Source organism: Sciurus vulgaris (assembly GCF_902686455.1).
Source record: "Sciurus vulgaris genome assembly, chromosome: 7".
Taxonomy (NCBI): domain Eukaryota; kingdom Metazoa; phylum Chordata; class Mammalia; order Rodentia; family Sciuridae; genus Sciurus; species Sciurus vulgaris.
This window is the reverse complement of record NC_136467.1, coordinates 92,744,303-92,764,839: the sequence shown is the minus strand read 5'-3', so window position 1 is coordinate 92,764,839 and position 20,537 is coordinate 92,744,303. Positions and strand designations below refer to the sequence as shown.

At 36.3% G+C, this 20,537-nt stretch overlaps 1 protein-coding gene and 1 pseudogene across 2 annotated transcripts in view; both read left to right on the top strand.

Annotated features, from left to right (window-relative positions):
* The window catches only part of ADGRB3 (adhesion G protein-coupled receptor B3), a 684,429-nt gene that overhangs the window by 408,578 nt on the left and 255,314 nt on the right, over positions 1-20,537 (top strand).
* LOC306666633 (small ribosomal subunit protein uS2B-like) lies at positions 7,191-8,086 on the top strand (annotated as a pseudogene). The gene has a single exon. The product of its transcript is annotated as a small ribosomal subunit protein uS2B-like (transcript).

Sequence of the window (20,537 nt, the reverse complement as noted above, 5' to 3'; positions counted from 1 at the left end):
TCAAAGAATGATTTTTCCTGTATTTCTCATCTCATAAACTCTCTTCCATATTTCTTCTTTTACTGCTATGGTTTGGATATGGTTTGAGTGTGTCCTGCAAAGATTCATGTGTTGAAATTTAATCTCCCTCATGGGGTATTAAGAGGGTAAAAACAAATCTGACTATGGTGATTAGAAGTAGAAACTTTGGGGTGTAATTAGGATTCAGGTAATGAGAGTAGAGCCCCCAAGATTAAATATGGGTAACTTTGTAAGAAAGCAACCAAGCAAAGGACAGAAAACACACATGTACACCGTCTCTTGTCTTATGATGCCCTGTGCCTCCTCAGGAACTCTACTAGCCATAAGACCATTGTCAGATTCAGGTCATTGATCCTGTAGGCCTGTAGCTCCAGAACTGTGAGCCAAAATAAATTTATTTATAACGTAACCCAGGATCAGATGCTTTGTTACAGTAATACAAAAGGGACTAATTCACCCTCACGATTATTACATTTCAGTGTGTCATTCAGTTCACTAATTCTCTCATCAATGTTGTCTAATCTGTTACTTATTATGTATAGAGTTTTAAATTTTTAACTGTCATTTGTTTACTTGTAAAATTTTCATTCGATATAATTTTATCTGCTCCATTATTTTTCAGTTTCCTAGTTCATGAAGGTATTTTTTAGTTTTTGTTTTATTTCTTTTCTCTAGTAAACACAATAGTTTTATAATCTGTGGTTGATAATCCTTATAATTGAATAAGTTTTGGGTTCATTTCTATTCTCTTTTATTTCCTCTAATTCTTACTCAGAGTACTTTATTTCCTGTTATGCTAGGTTATGTCATGTTAAATGCCCTTAAAAATTATTGGTGAGGATTCTTTGAAGTCAAGAATAAAGGTACATTGATACAAAGATTATTTGCATTTTTCTCTACTTGATATTTGGCAATATATATAACTGAGGATTCCTTGAAATGAATTGAGTATAGAGGCTCCCTGGACCACTCAGGTGTTGTAAACACAGACTGCAATCCCACATGAAGGATGGATCATTTTCAATTTTTCCCAAATATATTCCAAAATTTCTAACAGTATTTAAGTGAGAAGATTAATATAAAAATACTTATTGCTGAAAATAGGAAATCTAAATCAGTATCTCCTCACACGTGTAATTCTTGAACAGACCAATGTCCCACAGCATGCATATCAGAAACTTCAACTCTAAAGTGGGCTATATGTGTACATCTTCCACAAAACTTTTGTCTTCTTCCTTATGTACAATTTTATATTTCCTTCTAAACCTAAGTATTTAAAGAGGGTAAGCATGTCACATTCATGTTTATAAATTTTGTGCCTACTGAAGAGATTTCAAAATACTATTGTATAGACTCATTAATTAATTTGACGTGTTTCTTGAAAATCTATGATTTGTCCTGCTGCTGAAGGTTTTTTTTTTTTTTGCATATTCACTGTTTTATTTAATATTTGAGATAACACTATCAAGCAGTAACAATTGTTCAATTGGAACAACAGTTTCTTAGAGGTCAAACAACATTTATTTATTTATTTATTTAGATTCATTGTACACAAATGGGATACAACTGTTGTTCCTGTGGTTGCACATGAAGTAGAGTCTCACCATTTGTGTAATCATACATGTACATAGGGTAATGATGTTTGTCTCATTCTGTTATTTTTCCTTCCTCCCATCCCCTCCCCACCTTTCTTTTTCCTCTATAAAATCTGTCCTTCTCCATTCTTGCCTCCCTCCCACCCCCCGTTATGTATCATCATCCCCATATTGGAGAGATCATCCGGCCTTTGGTTTTTTGGGATTCTCTTATCTCACTTAGCATGATATTCTCCAACTGCATCCATTTGCCTGCAAATGCCATAATTTTATTCTTCTTTATGACTGAGTAATATTCCATTGTGTATATATACCACAGTTTCTTTATCCATTCATCAACTGAAGGGCATCTAGGATGGTTCCACAATCTAGCTATTGTGAAATGAGTAGCTATGAACCTTGATGTGCCTGTATCACTGCAGTATGCTGATTTTAAGTCCTTTGGGTATAGGCCATGGAGTGGGATAGCTGGGTCAAATGGTGGTTCCATTCCAAGCTTTCTGAGGAATCTCCATGCTGCTTTCCAGAGTGGCTGCACTAATTTGCAACCCCACCAGCAATGTTTGAGTGTACCTTTTCCCCCACATCCTCACCAACACCTATTGTTGCTTGTATTCCTGATAATCGCCATTCTAAATGGGGTGAGATGGAATCTTAGTGTAGTTTTGATTTGCATTTCTCTTATTATTAGAGATGTTGAACATTTTTTCATATATCTGTTGATTGCTTGTAGATCTTCTGTGAAGTATCTGTTCATTTCCTAAGCCCATTTATTGACTGGGTTATTTGTATTCTTAGTGTAGAGTTTTCTGAGTTCTTTATAGATTGTGGAGATTAGTACTCTATCTGAAGTATGTGTGGCAAAGATTTTCTCCCATTCTGTAGGCTCTCTCCTCACATTATTGATAGTTTCCTTTGCTGAGAAAAAGCTTTTTAGTTTGAATCTATCTCAGTTATTGATTCTTGCTTTTATTTCTTGTGCTATGTGAGTCCTGTTAAGGAAGTCTGATCCTAAGCCGACATGTTAAAGATTTGGACCTATTTTCTCTTCTATAAGGTGCAGGGTCTCTGGTCTGATTCCAAGGTTCTTGATCCATTTTGAGTGGAATTTTGTGCAGGGTGAGAGATAGGGGTTTAGTTTAATTTTGCTGCATATGGATTTCCAGTTTTCCCAGCACCATTTGTTCAAGAGACTATCTTTTCTCCATTATATGTTTTTGGCACCTTTGTCTAGTATGAGAAAACTGTATTTATGTGGGTTTGTCTCTGTGTCCTCTATTCTGTACCATTGATCTACCTGTCTATTTTGGTGCCAATACTATGCTGTTTTTATTACTATTGCTCTGTAAAATAATTGAAGTTCTAGTATTGTGATACCTCCTGCTTTGTTCTTCCTGCTAAGGATTGCTTTATCTATTCTGGGTCTCTTATTCTTCCAAATGAATTTCATGATTGCCTGCTCTATTTATATGAGGTACATCATTGGGATTTAATTGGAATTGCGTTGAATTCGTATAGCACATTTGGTAGTATGGCCATTTTGACAATATTAATTCTACCTATACAAGAACATGGGTGATCTTTCCATCTTCTAAGGTTTTCTTTAATTTCTTTCTTTAATGTTCTGTGGTTTTCATCATAGAGGTCTTTCATATCTTTTGTTAGAATGATTCTCAAGTATTTTATTTTTTCAAGGCTATTGTGAATGGGGTAGTTTTCCTAAATTCTCTTTCAGAGGATTCATCACTTATGAATAAAAATGCTTTAAATTTATGAGCATTGATTTTATATTCTGCTACTTTACGGAATTCATTTATGAGTTGTAGAAGTTTTCTGGTGGAATTTTCAACTCCTCTAAATATAGAATCATGTCATCGCCAAATAGGGATAGCTTAAGTTCTTCATTTCCTATTCATATCCCTTTGTTCTTTGGTCTGTCTAATTGCTCTGTCTAGAGTTTCAAGGATGATGTTCAATAGAAGTGATGAAAGAGGACATCCCTGCCTTGTTCCAGTTTTTAGAGGGAATGCTTTCCGTTTTTCTCCATTAAGAATGATATTGGCCTTGGATTTAGCATAGATAGCCTTTACAATGTTGAGGAATGTTCCTACTATCCCTATTTTTTCCAGTGTTTTGAGCACGAAGGGATATTGTATTTTATCAAATGCTTTTTCTGCATCTATTGAAATAATCATGTGATTCTTAACTTTAAGTCTGTTGATGTGGTGAATTACATTTATTGATTTCTGGAGGTTGAACCAACCTTGCATCCCTGGGATGAAACCCACTTGATCGTGGTGCACTATCTTTTTAATATATTTTTGTATGCAATTTGCTAAAATTTTGTTGAGAATTTTTGCATCTATGTTCATTAAGGATATTGGTCTGAAATTTTCTTTTCTTGTTCTGTCTTTGTCTGGTTGGTATCAGGGTGATGTTAGATTCATAGAATGAGTTTGGAAGGGTCCCCTTCTCTTCTATTCATGGAATACTTTGAGGAGTATTGAAATGAGCTCTTCTTTGAAGGTCTTGTAGAACTGGACTGAGAATCCATCTGGTCCCAGACTTTTCTTTGTTGGTAGGCTTTTGATGACTTCTTCTATTTCATTGTTTGAAATTTATCTAAATTGCGTATGTCCTCCTGATTCAGTTTGAGTGGATCACATGTCTCTAGAAACCTGTTGATGTCTTCGAGATTTTCTATTTTGTTGGAGCATAGATTTTTCAAAATAGCATCTAATTATGTTTTGTATTCCAATCGTATCTGTGGTGATATTTCCTTTTTCATCCTGAATTTTAGTAATTTTTCTTTCTCCTTCTCTTTGTTAGTGTGGCTAAGGGTTTATCGATTTTGTTTATTTTTTCAAAGAACCAACTTTTTATTTTGTCAATTTTTTTTCTATTGTTTCTTTTGTTTCAGTTTCATTGATTTCAGCTCTGATTTTAACTATTTCCTGTCTTCTACTACTTTTGGTGTTGATCTGTTCTTCTTTTTCTAGGGCTTTGAGCTGTAATGTTATGTTGTTTATTTGTTGACTTTTTCTTCTCTTATTGATTGTGCTCCATGCAATGAATTTTCCTCTTAGTACTGCTTTCATCGTGTCCCAGAGATTTTGTTATGTTGTACGTTTGTTCTTGTTTACCTCTAAGAATTTTATTTCCCCCCTTATGTCTTCTGTTGTCCATTCTTCATTCAGTAGCATATTATTTAATCTCCAGGTTTTGGAGTAGTTTCTGTTTTTTATTTTGTCATTGATTTCTAATTTCATTCCATTATGATTTGATAGAATACAAGGTAGAATCTCTATCTTCTTGTATTTGCTAACAGTAGCTTTGCGGCATAACATAATGTCTGTTTTAGAGAAGGATCCATGAGCTGCTGAGAAGAAAGTGTATTCACTCTTCGTTGGTTGGAATATTCTATATATGTCTGTTAAGTCTAAATTATCTATTGTATTATTGAGATCTATTGTTTCTTTGTTCAATTTTTGTTTGGAAGATCTGTCCAGTGGTGAGAGAGGTATGTTAAAGTCAATTTGCATTATTGTGTTTTGGTCTGTTTCCTGTATTGAGTAGGATTTGTTTGACGTACATGGATGAGCCATTGTTTGTTGCATAAATATTTATGAATGTTGTTTAGCTGATTTATGCTTCCATTAAGCAGTATGAATTGTCCTTCTTTATCTCTTCTAATTTTCACTTGAAGTCTACTTTATCTGATAATAAGATAGATACTCCTGTTTTTTTTCTTTGAGTTCATGTGCATGGTATGTTTTTTTCTATCCTTTCACCTTTAGTCTGTGGGTATCTTTTTTCTATGAGATGAGTCTCTTGAAGGCAGCATATTGTTGGTCTTTTTAATCCAATTTGCCACTCTATGTCTTTTGAATGATGAGTTCATGTCATTAACATTTAGGGTTATTATTGGGATACGATTTGTATTCCCAGTCATTTCGGCTTAATTTTGGTTTTAAACTTGACTTGGTTTCTCCTTTATTTGATTATTCCTTTAGGGTAGTTCCTCCCTATGCTGACTTACAATGTTGTTTTTCATTTCTTCCTCATGGAATATTTTGCTGAGAATGTTCTGTAGTGCTGGCTTTCTATTTGTAAATTCTTTTAGCTTTTGTTTATCATGGAAGGATTTTATTTCATTGTCAAATCTGAAAGTAAGTTTTGCTGGGTGTAAGATTCTTGGTTGGCTTCCATTTTCTTTCAGAGCTTGAAAAATGCTGTTCCAGGCCCTTCCTGCTTTTAGGGTCAGGGTTGAGAAATCTAATGATATCCGTATTGGTTTACCCCTGAATGTAATTTTATATTTTTTTTCTTGCAGCATTTAAAATTCTATCTTTATTTTGCATGTTAGGTATTTTCATTATAATGTGCATTGGTGTGAATCTGTTGTAATTTTGTACATTTGGTATCCTATAAGCCCCTTGTATTTGATTTTCCACTTCATTCTTCAGATTTAAAAATTTTCTGATATTATTTCATTGAATAGATTATTCATTCCTTTGATTTGTATTGTATCTCTATGCCTTCCTCAATCCCAATAATTATTAAATTTGGTCTTTTCATGATATCGCATAATTCTTGGAGGTTCTGTTCATGATTTCTTTCCATCTTCTCTGTTTGGCCAACTTTGTTTTCAGATTAAGTATTTTGTCTTCAATGTCTGAGGTTCTGTCTTTAAGGTATTCTAACCTATTGATTATGCTTTCTATGGAATTTTTAATTTGGTTTATTGTTTCCTTCATTTCAAAGATTTTTGTTTGTTTTTTTTCTTTTTTCAGAATCTCTGTCTCTTTATTGAAATGATCTTTTGTTTCCTGCATTTGCTCTTTTAACTGTTGATTGGTGTGATCATTCAATGCCTGCATTGGCTTTCTTATCTCATAGTTTACTTCTCTGATTATTTTAATTACATGAATTCTGAACTCCCTTTCAGACATTTCTTCTGCTATGCTGTCATTGGATTTTATTGATGTAGCATCTAGGCTTGTTTGGGACACTTTCTTCCCTTGTTTTCTCATTTTGTTCATGTATCTTCCCCTCTAAGAATGCAAGTCTGAGGTATTGCAGTTTCCCCCCTCAAGACTTATATGTCCCTGCAGATTTTCAATACCTCACCTTGAAGTGAGAGATCAAAATTAGCAGCACACCATACAAACAATATGCATCCTTAACTCAAATAGTCCCCTTTAAGATATTAACCATATTGTCTTAATAAACAGAGATTATGAGTTCCATTATTATCTACAGCTTAGCCAACAGATTTGGAATAAGGACCACAATTTCTAATGGTGGACAAAGAAGATGGGGAGGGGTGTAGGATATAATGTTAATGAGGTAAGAAGTGTGTCTCTAGAGGTATTATGTCATAGGAGTAGTGAAAGTGCAATTAAAAGAAATTGTTAGCATGTGAAAAGGGAGAAAGAGTCTACAAGGAGAAAAATAAGAGGAAAATAGAGAGGATGAGAAAAATGTTAATAAGAGAAAAGAAAAGTAGGGCCTTTCTGCGCTACCCAGGGAGGGATCCATACGACATTGTTCTTGATTCCCGTCGTAACTTAAAGGGAAACTGGCACAATGTCCAGAGTCCTTGATGTCCTGCAAATGAAGGAAGAGGATGTCCTTAAATTCCTAGGAGCAGGAACCCACTTAGGTGACACTGACCTTGATTTCCAGATGGAAAAATGTATCTACAAAAGGAAAAGTGATGGCGTCTACATCATAAATCTGAAGAGAACCCAGGAGAAGCTTCTGCTGGCAGCTCGTGCCATTGTTGCCATCGAGAACCCTGACGATGTCAGTGTCATATCCTCTAGGAATACTGGCCAGTGGGCTATGCTGAAGTTGGCTCCTGCCACCAGAGCCACTCCTACTGCTGACCGCTTTGCTCCGGGAACCTTCACTAACCAGATCCAGGCAGCCTTCTGGGAGCTACATCTTCTGGTGGTTACTGACCCCAGGGCTGACCACCAGCTTACAGAAGCATCTTATGTCAATCTGCTCAACGTTGCTCTGGGTAACACGGACTCTCTTCTGCACTATGTGGACATTGCCATTCCATGCAACAATAAGGGAGCTCATTCTGTGGGTCTGATGTGGGGGATGCTGGCCCAAGGAGTTCTGCACATGCATGGCACCATTTCCCATGAACACCCGTGGGAGGTCATGCCTGATCTCTACTTCTACAGAGATCCTGAAGAGATTGAAAAGGAAGAGCAGGCTGCTGCTGAAAAAGCTGTGACCAAGGAGAAATTTCAGGGTGAATGGACTGCTCCAGCTCCTGAGTTCACTGCTACTCAACCTGAGGTTGCAGATGGGTCTGCAGGAGTGCAGGTGCCCTCTGTGCCTATCCAGCAGTTCCCTACTGAAGACTGGCCACAGAATACTGGTCTGCAGCTCCCACTGCTCAGGCTACTGAGTGGGCAGGAACAACCACTGAGTAGTCTTGAGCTGTTCTATAAACACTTATTAAACAAAATGGAAATAAGGTTATAGAAAATAAACACCAGTTTCTTAAAAAAAGAAAAGTAGGAATAATAGTAGATATAATAGGAATAATTGTAATATTACTACTAATAAAAAAATCTACAATAAAACTATACAGTACTGTTCAAACCTCCTAGTCTTCAGTAGTCCGATGTCTGGGAGGAACTTGATAATTCAGTGACCCAAGAAGGGTGCTGCCCCTCTAGGGGTGATGACCTCCAAGTGTGGTATAATCCCTGCTAGTGGGCAGAGGAACCCCCACATGTTGACAGATGGTCAACCAAAGCACGGGGGCTAGACTGTGGGCTAGACTGTGGGCTGGAGCCAGTCTGCTCTAGGTCTTGTTCTCTGGGCTGGACTCCTGGGCACAGAAGTCTTACACAGCAGTGCTATACTGGGCCTGGGTCTCTGGGCCTGCCTTCCCCAAGCACTGTTCAAGGTCTTGACATGAGTATCAGTGAACAGAAACAAGACATTATTATCTCACGTACATATATGACTGAATGACAGATGTGATCCTAAAATATGTACAATCAGAAAAATTAGAAATTATACTCCTTTTATGTACAATTTGTAAAAATGCATAGATACATTCTACTGCCATGTATAATTAATTAGAAAGAATAAAAACATTAAAATAAAAAAAGACCTGCTTTATTAGGTTTATATGGAGAAGGGTTGTGGGAAGCAATAAGAACATAAAACAAGATACATAAATACCTAGTGTATTAAAAGATGAATTTTTTATGAGTGGATGAATCAAGACAAGGACACTAGGGGATGCCACTTATTTCAATTGATTTACCTATATTCCTTTGATTGACTTATTCCAAGATGCCATCTTTCATTTATACAATTAATGTTCATTAGCAGTTCTGCAAATGGGCAAGGTATGACTTCAGGATCCCTCTCTGGCTTTCCTAAGTCGCCTGAAAGCTACACTTAGTTGTAGAGTTTTCTTGCATTCCAGGTACTTTCCCTCAAGTGGCCTTCCATCTTCTGTCTGAATTTCCTTACCCAAATCCTACAGTGGTCATTATCCCAACTGTTAAGTTATATCATATAATGCCTGAGAGGTAGTAGATATAAATTATGAAAACTAAATCCTTTATAAAGTTAAAAACAGTAAAGAATTCTGGTAAAAAAAAGACCTTATTTGTATGAAAACTTTTTTAAAATAAGGAATCCATGTGTTCTAATTTTAACTAAATAAAATAGTGAAGGAGCTGAGTCTACTCTTTATTATCAGTTTTATAGCAGGTTGTTAAAATTCATAAATGAAAACTCCTTCACCTCATTCATAGGTATTTCTAAATTTAAAAATATTTCCAATGATATCTAGATAATAGTTTTCTATAGTCAATTATTTACCATATGAATAATGATCTGGAAAAGTCACAATATTTTTTTTATTTTATTTGTTCCAATTAGTTATACATGACAGCAGAATGCATTTTGACTCATTGTACACGGAGCACAAATTTTCATTTCTCTGGTTGTATGCAATACAATCAAACCATTCATGCAATCATCAACTACATAGAGTAATAATGTCCATTTCATTCCACTTTCCCCCCATACTCCCTCCCCACCACTCCCCTCTGCTCAATTAAAAGTTCCTTCATTCTTTTCTTACCCAATCCCATTATGCATCAGCATCCACTTATCAGAGAAAACACTTGGCCTTTGTTTTTTAGGGATTGTCTTACTTTGCCTAGCTTCATATTCTTTATCTCCCATCCATTTACCAGTAAATGCCATAATTTTATTCTTATTATGACTGAATAATATTCCATTGTGTGTGTGTGTGTGCGTATATATATATATATATATATATATATATATCACAGTTTCTTTTTCCATTCATCTATTGAAGGGCATCTAGGTTGGTTCCACAGTTTAGCTATGGTAAATTGAGCTGCTATAAACATCAATGTGGCTGCATCAATGTAGTATGCTTATCTTAAGTTCTTTGGGTATAGATCAAGGAGTTGGATAGCTGGGTCAAATGGTGTTTCCATTCCAAGTTTTTTAAGGAATCTCTATACTGCTTCCCAGAGTGGTTGCACCAATTTGCAACCCCACCAGCAATGTATGAGTGTACCTTTTTCCCCACATCCTCACCAACACTTAGTATTGCTTGTATTCTTGATAATTGCCATTCCGATTGGAGTGAGATGAAATTTTAGAGTAGTTTTGATTTGCATTTTTCTAATTGCTGGAGATGTTGAACACTTTTTCCTTTATTTGTTGATCAATTGTTTATCATCTTCTGTGAAGTATCTGTTCAGTTCCTAAAACCATTTATTGATTGGGTTATTTGTTTTCTTGGTGTTGAGTTTTTTTAGTACTTTAAATATTCTGGAGATTAGTGCTTTATCTGATGTGTGTGTGGTAAAGATATTTTCCCACTCCGTAGGCTCTCTCTTCATGTTATTGATTATTTCCTTTGCTGGGAAGAAGCTTTTTAGTTTGAATTCATCCCATTTATTGATTCTTAATTTTATTTCTTGTGCTTTAGGAGTCTTGTCAAGGAAATCAGGTCCTAAGCCAACATGATGAAGACTTCTTCTATTAGGTATAGAGTCTCTGCTCTAATTCCTAGGTCTTTGATCCACTTTTAGTTGAGTTTTGTGCAGGGTGAGAGACAGGGATTTGATTTCATTTTGTTACATATGGAGCTCCAGTTTTTCCAAGCACCACTTGTTGAAGAGGCTATCTTTTCTGCAATGTATGTTTTTGGTGCCTTTTTCTAGTATGTGATAACTATATTAATGTGGATTTTTCTCTGTGTCCTCTATTCTGTACCATTGGTCTACATGTCTATTTTGTTACCAGTATGAGGCTGTTTTTGTTACTATAACTCTGTAGTATAGTTTATAGTCTGGTATTGTGATACCTCCTTATTCACTCTTATTGCTAAGGATTGCTTTGGCTATTCTGGGTCTCTTATTTTTCCAAATGAATTTCATGATTGGAAAAGCCACAATATTTTAAATGAATAATACTTTTCAATATTCTTTTCTAATGTTTAGTGAAAATTGTATAGGAAGTAAGGGTTCCCAATTTGCCAGTTAATTCTGCCTATTTGAGGTTATGCAACTGAAAATTAGCTAAACTTTTAAATCAATATTATATGAAACTATAATTAAAATAGGAATATGTATAGTTCCATGGAGTTCTAGATTATTTTAAAAATCAAAGGGATAATAACATTGCCTATTGCATAGGGTGCCTATGAGGATCACCAGAAAAAAAAAAATGTGTTCTGACAATGTTGGCCCAGTAGCTAAAATATGGCAGGTGCTCAATAAAGGTCTAGGGGATGCTCAAGTTGTCTGGTTCATTGGCTGGTTAGTGGGAGAATCTAATAAAGAGGGATAACTGTTCATATTATTTGAACAATGGGTTTCATGTTTCTGAAAAAGTTATATTTTTTTAAAATTTATTTTTATTGCAAACAAATGGGATACATGTTGTTTCAGTTTGTACATGGAGTAACAGCATATCATTTGCATATTCATATATTTACATAGAGTAATGATGTTTGATTCATTCCATTATTTTTTCCTTCCCCCCACCCCTCCCACCTCTCTTTTCCCTCTATACAGTCCCTCCTTCCTCCATTCTTGTCCCCCTCCCAACCCTCATTAAGTGTCATCATCCACTTATCAGTGAGATCATTTGTCTTTTGGATTTTTGAGATTGGCTTATCTCACTTAACATGATATTCTTCAATTTCATCCATTTGCTTGCAATGCCATAATTTTATTATTCTTTTTTTTTAAATTTATTTTTATTGTAAACTAATGGGATACATGTTGTTTCAGTTTGTACATGGAGTAACAGCATACCATTTGCATGTTCATATATTTACATAGAGTAATGATGTTTGATTCATTCCGTTATTTTTTTCCTTCCCCCCCACACTTCCCACCTCTCTTCTCCCTCTATACAGTCCCTCCTTCCTCCATTCTTGTCCCCCTTCCACCCCCCATTGTCATCATCCGCTTATCAGTGAGATCTTTCTTCTTTTGGATTTTTGAGATTGGCTTATCTCACTTAACATGATATTCTCCAATTTCATCCATTTGCTGCAAATGCCATAATTTTATTATTCTTTATAGCTGAGTAATACTCCATTGTATATATATACCACAGTTTCTTTATCCATTCATCAATTGAAGGGCATCTAGATTGGTTCCATAGTCTGGCTATTGTGAATTGAGCCTCTATGAACATTGATGTGGTTGTATCTCTGTAGCATGCTGATTTTAAGTCCTTTGGGTATAGGCCGAGGAGTGGGATAGCTGGGTCAAATGGTAGGTCCATTCCAAGTTTTCTAAGGAATCTCCACACTGCTTTCCAGAGTGGCTGCACTAATTTGCAGTCCCACCAGCAATGTATGAGTGTACCTTTTTCCCCATATCCTCTCCTACACCTATTGTTGCTTGTATTCTTGATAATCGCCATTCTAAATGGGGTGAGATGGAATCTTAGTGTAGTTTTGATTTGCATTTCACTTATTACTAAAGAGGTTGAATATTTTTTCATATGTTGGTTGATTGCTTGCACATCTTCTTCTGTGAAGTGTCTGTTCATTTCCTTAGCCCATTTGTTGATTGGGTTGTTTGTATTCTTGGTCTAGAGTTTTTTGAGTTCTTTATATATCCTGGAAATTAGTGCTCTATCTGAAGTATGAGTGGAAAAGATATTCTCCCACTCCGTAGGCTCTCTCTTCACATTGCTGATAGTTTCCTTTGCTGAGAAAAAGCTATTTAGTTTGAATCTATCCCAGTTATTGATCGTTGCTTTTATTTCTTGTGCTATGGGAGTCCTGTTAAGGAAGTCTGATCCTAAGCCAACAAGGTGAAGATGTGGACCTACTTTTTCTTCTATAAGATGCAGGGTCTCTGGTCTGACTTCAAGGTCCTTGATCCATTGTGAGTTGAGTTTTGCGCAGGGTGAGAAATAGGGGTTTAATTTCTTTCTGTTGCATGTGGATTTCCAGTTTTCCCAGCACCATTTGTTGAAGAGGCTATCTTTTTTCCATTGCATATTTTTGGCACCTTTGTCTAGTATTAGAAAATTGTATTTATTTGGGTTTGTGTCCGTGTCCTCTATTCTGTACCATTGATCTACCTTTCTATTTTGGTGCCAATACCATGCTGTTTTTGTTACTATTGCTTTGTAGTATAGTTGAAGTTCTGGTATTGCAATACCACCTGTTTCATTCTTCCTGCTAAGGATTGCTTTAGCTATTCTGGGTTTCTTATTCTTCCAGATGAATTTCATGATTGCTTGCTCTATTTCTGTGAGGTACATCATTGGGATTTTAATTGAAATTGCATTGAATCTGTATAGCACTTTTGGTAGTATGGCCATTTTGACAATATTAATTCTTCCTATCCAAGAACATGGGAGATCTTTCCATCCTCTAAGGTCTTCCTTAATTTCTTTCTTCAGTGTTTTGTAGTTTTCATTGTAGAGCTCTTTTACCTCTTTGGTTAGATTGATGCCCAAGTATTTTATTTTTTTTGAAGCTATTGCAAATGGAGTTGTTTTCCTCATTTCCCTTTCAGCTGTTTCCATTTCAGCTTGCGTATAAAAATGCTGTAGATTTATGTGTGTTGATTTTATAGCCTGCTATTTTGCTGAATTCATTGATGAGGTCTAGAAGTTTTCTGGAGGAGGTTTTTGGATCCTCTAAATGTAGAATCACGTCAGCCGCAAATAGTGACAGCTTAAGTTCCTCTTTTCCTATTCGTATCCCTTTAATTTCTTTAGTCTGCCTAATTGCTCTGGCTAGAGTTTTGAGGACAATGTTGAATAGAAGTGGTGAAAGAGGACATCCCTGTCTTGTTCCCATTATTAAAGGGAATGGTTTCAGTTTTTCTCCATTAAGAATGATGTTGGCCATGGGCTTAGCATAAATAGCCTTTACAATGTTCAGGTATGTTCCTACTATCCCTATTTTTTCTAGTGTGTTGAGCATGAAGGGGTGTTGTATTTTGTCAAATGCTTTTTCTGCGTCAATTGAAATAACCATATGATTCTGATCCTTAAGTCTATTGACATGATGGATTACGTTTATTGATTTACAAATATTGAACCATCCTTGCATTCCAGGAATGAACCCCACTTGATCGTGGTGCACAATTTTCTTAATATGTTTTTGGATATGGTTTGCCAATATTTTGTTAAGGATCTTTGCATCTATATTCATTAAGGATATTGGTCTAAAATTTTCTTTCCTTGATGTGTCTTTTCCTGGTTTGGGTATGAGGGTGATATTAGCTTCATAGAATGAGTTCGGTAGGGTACCCTCCTTTTCTATTTCCTGGAATACTTTGAGAAGTATTGGAATGAGTTCTTCTGTGAAGGTCTTGTAGAACTCAGCTGAGAATCCGCCTGGTCCTGGGCTTTTCTTGGATGGTAGATTTTTAATGGCTTCTTCTATTTCATTGCTTGATATTGATCTGTTTAAATCGTGTATGTCCTCCTTGTTCAGTTTGGGCGGAGCATATGTCTCTAGAAATTTGTCAATGTCTTCGGTACTTTCTAATTTGTTGGAATACAGATTTTCAAAGTAGCTTCTCATTATGTTCTGTATCTCAGTAGTGTCTGTCGTGATATTTCCTTTTGCATCATGTATTTTAGTAATTTGAGTCTTCTCTCTCCTTCTCTTTGTTAGTGTGGCTAAGGGTTTATCTATTTTGTTTACTTTCTCAAAGAACCAACTTTTTGTTATGTCAATTTTTTGAATAGTTTCTTTTGTTTCAATTTCATTGATTTTAGCACTGATTTTAATTATTTCCTGTCTTCTACTACTTTTGCTGTTATTCTGTTCTTCTTTTTCTAGGGCTTTGAGCTGTAATGTTAGGTCATTTAATTGTTGACTCTTCATTCTTTTCTGGAATGCGCTCCATGCAATGAATTTTCCTCTTAGTACCGCTTTCATAGTGTCCCAGAGATTTTGATATTTTGTATCGTCATTCTCATTGACCTCTAAGAATTTTTTAATCTCCTCCCTGATATTTTTTGTTATGCATGTTTCATTCAATAGTATATTATTTAGTCTCCAAGTCTTGGAGTAATTTCCTTTTTTTATTTTGTCATTGATTTCTACTCTCATTCCATTATGATCTGATAGAACACAAGGCAGTATCTCTATTTTTTTGCATTTCCTAAGGGCTGCTTTGTGGCATAACACATGGTCTATTTTCGAGAAGATTCCATGTGCTGCTGAGAAGAAAGTTATCCGCTCGTTGATAGATGGAATGTTCTATATATGTCTATTAAGTCTAGGTTATTGATTGTGTTATTGAGTTCTATGGTTTCTTTGGTTGGATTTTGTTTGGAAGATCTGTCTAGTGGTGACAGCAGTGTGTTAAAGTCGCCCAGAATTATTGTGTTGTGGTCTATGTGATTCTTGAAATTGAGAAGGATTTGTTTGATGTACAGGGATGCACCATTGTTTGGGGCATAAATATTTACTATTGTTATGTCTTCCTGATTTATGGTTCCCTTAAGCAGTATGAAATGTCCTTCTTTATGCCTTCTGACTAACTTTGGCTTGAAGTCCTCTTTATCTGATATAAGGATGGAAACCCCCACTTTTTTACTGAGTCCATGTGCATGGTAGGTTTTTTCCCATCCTTTCACCTTTAGTCTGTGGATGTCTTTTTCTATGAGATGAGTCTCTTGCAGGCAGCATATTGTTGGGTCTTTCTTTTTAATCCATTCTGCCAGTCTATGTCTTTTGATTTAGTAGTTTAGGCCATTAATGTTCAGGGTTATTATTGAGAAATGATTTGTATTCCCAGTCAGTTGGCTTATTTTTGGTTTTTAAGTCGGCTTGGTTTCTCCTTTGAGTGGTTTTTCTCTAAGGTAGTTCCTCCCTTTGCTGACTTCCATTGTTGTTTTTCATTTCCTCCTCATGGAATATTTTGTTGAGAACATTCTGTAGTGCAGGCTTTCTATTTGTAAATTCTTTTAACTTTTGTTTATCATGGAAGGATTTCATTTCATCTTCAAATCTGAAGGTTAGTTTTGCTGAGTATAGGATTCTTGGTTGGCAACCATGTTCTTTCAGAGCTTGAAATATGTTGGTTCAGACCCTTCTAGCTTTTAGAGTCTGGGTTGAGAAGTCAGCTGCTATCTGTATTGTCTCCCCCTATATGTAATCTGATGCTTTTCTCTCGCGGTCTTCAAAATCCTATCTTTATTTTGAATGTTAGGCATTTTCATTATAATGTGCCTTGGTGTGGATATGTTGTGATTCTGTGCATTTGGTGTTCTGTAAACCTCTTATATTTGATTTTCCATTTCATTCTTCAGGTTTGGGAAATTTTCTGATATTATTTCATTGAATAGGTTGTTCATTCCTTTGGTTTGTATCTCTGTGCCTTCCTCAATCCCAATAATTCTTAAATTTGGTCTTCCCATGATGTCCCATAGTTCTTGGAGATTCTGTTCATGATTTCTTACCATCTTCTCTGTTTGGGCGACTTTATATTCAAGATTAAATATTTTGTCTTCATTGTCTGAGGTTCTGTCTTCCAAGTGGTCTAGTCTGTTGGTGATGCTTCCCATTGAGTTTTTTATTTGGTTTATTGTCTCCTTCATTTCGAGGATTTCCATTTAGTTTTTTTTTGAGAATCTCTATCTCTTTTTTGAAATGGTCTTTTGCTTCCTGCAGGTGCTCTTTCAGCTTATTGGTATTATCATTCATTGCCTGCATTTGCTCTCTTATGTCATCCTTTGCTTCGTGAATCATCTTAATCATGTATAATCTGAAGTCCTTTTCGGACATTTCTTCTAACATACTGTCATTGGATTCTATTACTATAGAATCTAGATTTGTTTGGATCATTTCTTCCCTTGTTTTTTCATGTTGTTCATGTATCTTCCCCTCTAGCAGTGCAGATCTGGGGTATTGCAGATTTCCCCCTATAGGCTTATAGTGGCCCTATAGGTTTCCAAAACCCTTTCTTTAAGGGGAGATCAATATTAGCAGTGCCCAAATCAGACACTATGCAATCCTAGACCAAATAACCCCTATGGGGACAATAACAAAATTGTCATAATAAACAAAATGAGTTCAAATTTTATCTTTGGTAAATCAAACAGGTTTGCAGTAAGGTCTGCAGTTTCTAATGGAGGACAAAGAGGATGCAGAGGGATGAAGAATATGGCTGTTAATGGGATAAGAAAAGAATATACAGAAGTTCTAGAAAATAGAAAGGGTGAGAGTGTAATCAAAAGAAATCGGATGTTAGCATGCAAAAAAGGGAGAAAGAGACTCTGAGGGAACAGGTAAACAAAAGGAAAAGAAAGCAAGAAAGTAAAGAAATAAAAACAATTTTTTTTTAAAAGGAGAAAAAAGAAAATCTATTGTATAACAGTCATATACTAATGAAACCTCCCAGTTTTCAGTAGCCTGATGCATGAGAGGTACCTGACAATGAGCTTCAAGCCTCCAGCAGGCATCTCAGGATGGGATTTGCCCCGCCCGAAGATCGGAGCTAAGGCTTCCAGGATTATCCAAGATGGCCGCTCTGGCTTCCAAATGTGTTGGCAAATGGGGAACTGCAGCTCAGGGGTGGACATGGTCAGCTGGAGGTCCTGGAGACGGGATGCAGTTGGTCCAGCAGGGGTCCTGGGGGTCCAGTGTGATTTGTGTAGTTGTGGGATCCTGGGGACCGGGTGCAATAAGTTGGTCTGGGTTCCCGGTGATAGGGCTCAGTCAGTTGGTCTGGGGGTTCTGGCAGCAGGGAGCAGTCAGTTGATGTGAGGGCCCCAGAGGCAGGGAGTGGTCGGTCGAGCTGAGGGATCCTGGAGATAGGGCTCAGTCAGTCCAGCCAGGGGTCCTACGGGGCCTGGCTGTTGTCTCAAAATGGCGGCAGCTACGTGTAATCAAACCTGTAGGTACTGTCACAGTGAACTTCCAGACGGCAGCAGGCAGCTGGTGCTCCACTGGCGGTCTGCAGTCTGTCTGCTGGCAGTTGTCGGAAGATCAGGAGGTGAACCTCGAGCATTGGGTGATGGATAGGGGTAAGGCAGGCGATGGACAGGCAAGAGGCAGGCAAATGGCGATGATAGACGCCTGACAGTGAGCAATCTGCTCTCAAAAAAGGCGTCGATATGCTGGCAGATTGCAGATCATCACAGCAGACAAATGGGGTAAACACCAGGGGATCGATAAGCAGCAAAAACTGCCTCACCGAGAAACAGATATCCTCTGCTTGAATGCGGCGTTATGGAGCAACAAGGAACGCAGCCTCCCTCTAGTCTGCCTGAAAAAGTTATATTATAAAAGTGCCATATACTTTGGGAAGGATTTCAAAAGCAGGAAAGGGAAAACCATAACCTAGTTGAAGAAAATATAAGAGATGCAGCCCACAGATTCCCAGGTGCCATAAAGGCTCTCATCAGAACCTACACTGTGTGAAACAGATTCTGTGCATGTTGCCTCAGCTACCTTCTTACTCCCTCTTATCCTCAGAAAGTCATTGAGGTCAGTTTTCAAAGTATTTACTTAAACTGAATGTTCTAAAAATCAATAATAGAAAAACTGGGAACTCCTCCAATATTTCTTACCAATTTATATTGCTCTTAGGGTCCCTGGGATGGGTCCAGGAAGCTCGTTGACAAGATTTTTAAATTACATTGTTAAAAATTAATGGAGATAGTATTATTAGGACCAACCTAGAACTGACTGGTAAAGGATATGCATCCTGGTGAACCTCTCTTAATTTACTAATGTCTGTGGTTCTATTTCTAAAAGACACAGATTTTAAATCACTGATAATTCATATTAGGCAATTTTAGAGCTGTATGTTTTTAGTCTTGAATGACTCAGGCTCAAATTTCCCCTACTTAAGTATTCTATACACAACAGACTGGACATTTTCCTTAATATTTAATTTGCTATTTCCCTTTCTTATGTTAAGCCTCAGAATTGCCTATTTATACTGTAGTTAATACTATTTTACAAGTTTGATATAACAAACGGTAACTAACAGTACCTAATGTTTCTTTTCAGACATTATTAACCAAATGTAGTTTATTTTCTGTTACTATAATGAAAGACTTGAGCCTAGTAACTCATAAAGAAAGGAGGTTTATTTAGCTCACAGTGTGAGTATCTGAATATCTAAACAACATGGAGTTGGTTCTGACAAGGACTTCATAAAAATGGCTTCACGTGGATTATATGGGAAAAGAAGAAACCATATGGTAAGAGACAAAGCAAAAATGAAACTGGGGTCCCATAAGGAAAGCTACATTAGTCCCTTCCAAGGGCAGACCTCCAATTGCCTAATGACCTTCCACTAGGCCACACCTCTTAAAGATGAACACATTGAACACATGAACACACAGAGAACACATTCAAATCATATCTACAACATAGCACTTTTTAATTCATTATGTATTTATAAAAAGCTTCTAAAATCACTACTAAAATTCTTCTCTAAATTGTTTAAAATGTATAGTTGAATGGACATTAGTAAATATGAGGTCAAAATCAAGAAAATTATTTTAATATTTGATAACAAATAGGTTAAAGGTTCAACTTTGGAGACCATTGAGGAGAAGCAATGGGATAAGAATGTACATAGTGGAAATGATTCTGTTTAAAAATTAAAGTCTTGTATTTAATCATTTTCATTTGTTTCACATAACAGACAAATAATTATACCTGATGGTTATAAATCAGTAACAATGTTTTACAAATTAAATTTGGAAGCAAACTGACATCTTATTGCAAATGATATATTTTACCTAATTTGAAAACAAAAGAAGGCATTAAAATATATACAATCATTATCTAAATAGGAAAGTAATTTGGAAATCTACACTTCAAAGATATTAATATCCTCAATAGAATAGTGAAACGCTATATTGCCAATGCACAGCATACAAAAGGCTGTACAGTCACTGCTTTTTACAAACAGCTGGTGGTGTTGTGAGACTGTGTTTGGATGCAATTAGTAGAATTGTACTTTTGACAAGAATTTGGCAAGTTCCTTTTCCCTAAATTTTCACCAAATTCATATGCAGCACTACCTTAAAATGGTATACCTGGCATGCTAACTCACAGTGGATGGTGCTATTTTCTGTAACTTGCAGATTGTAGTTACGATCTTTTCAAGTGAGTTTATGTTTACTTGGTTTTATGAAACTATACTTGAGATGATAGCCAAGAATTTGAAACTTGACTACAAGGGTTATTTTGTTGTTATTGTTGCTTGGTTGGTTGTTCAGTTTTCTTGCAGAGGAGGAGGAGAGAAAAAAGAGGACCATTGAAGAAAGTCTTCTACACATGTGCATTTTTAACTATTTCAACTCTCACAGTGGCAATAGCCCAGAAATTGCTACATGTAGATACCTGTATACTTGAAATATACATTCAATTAA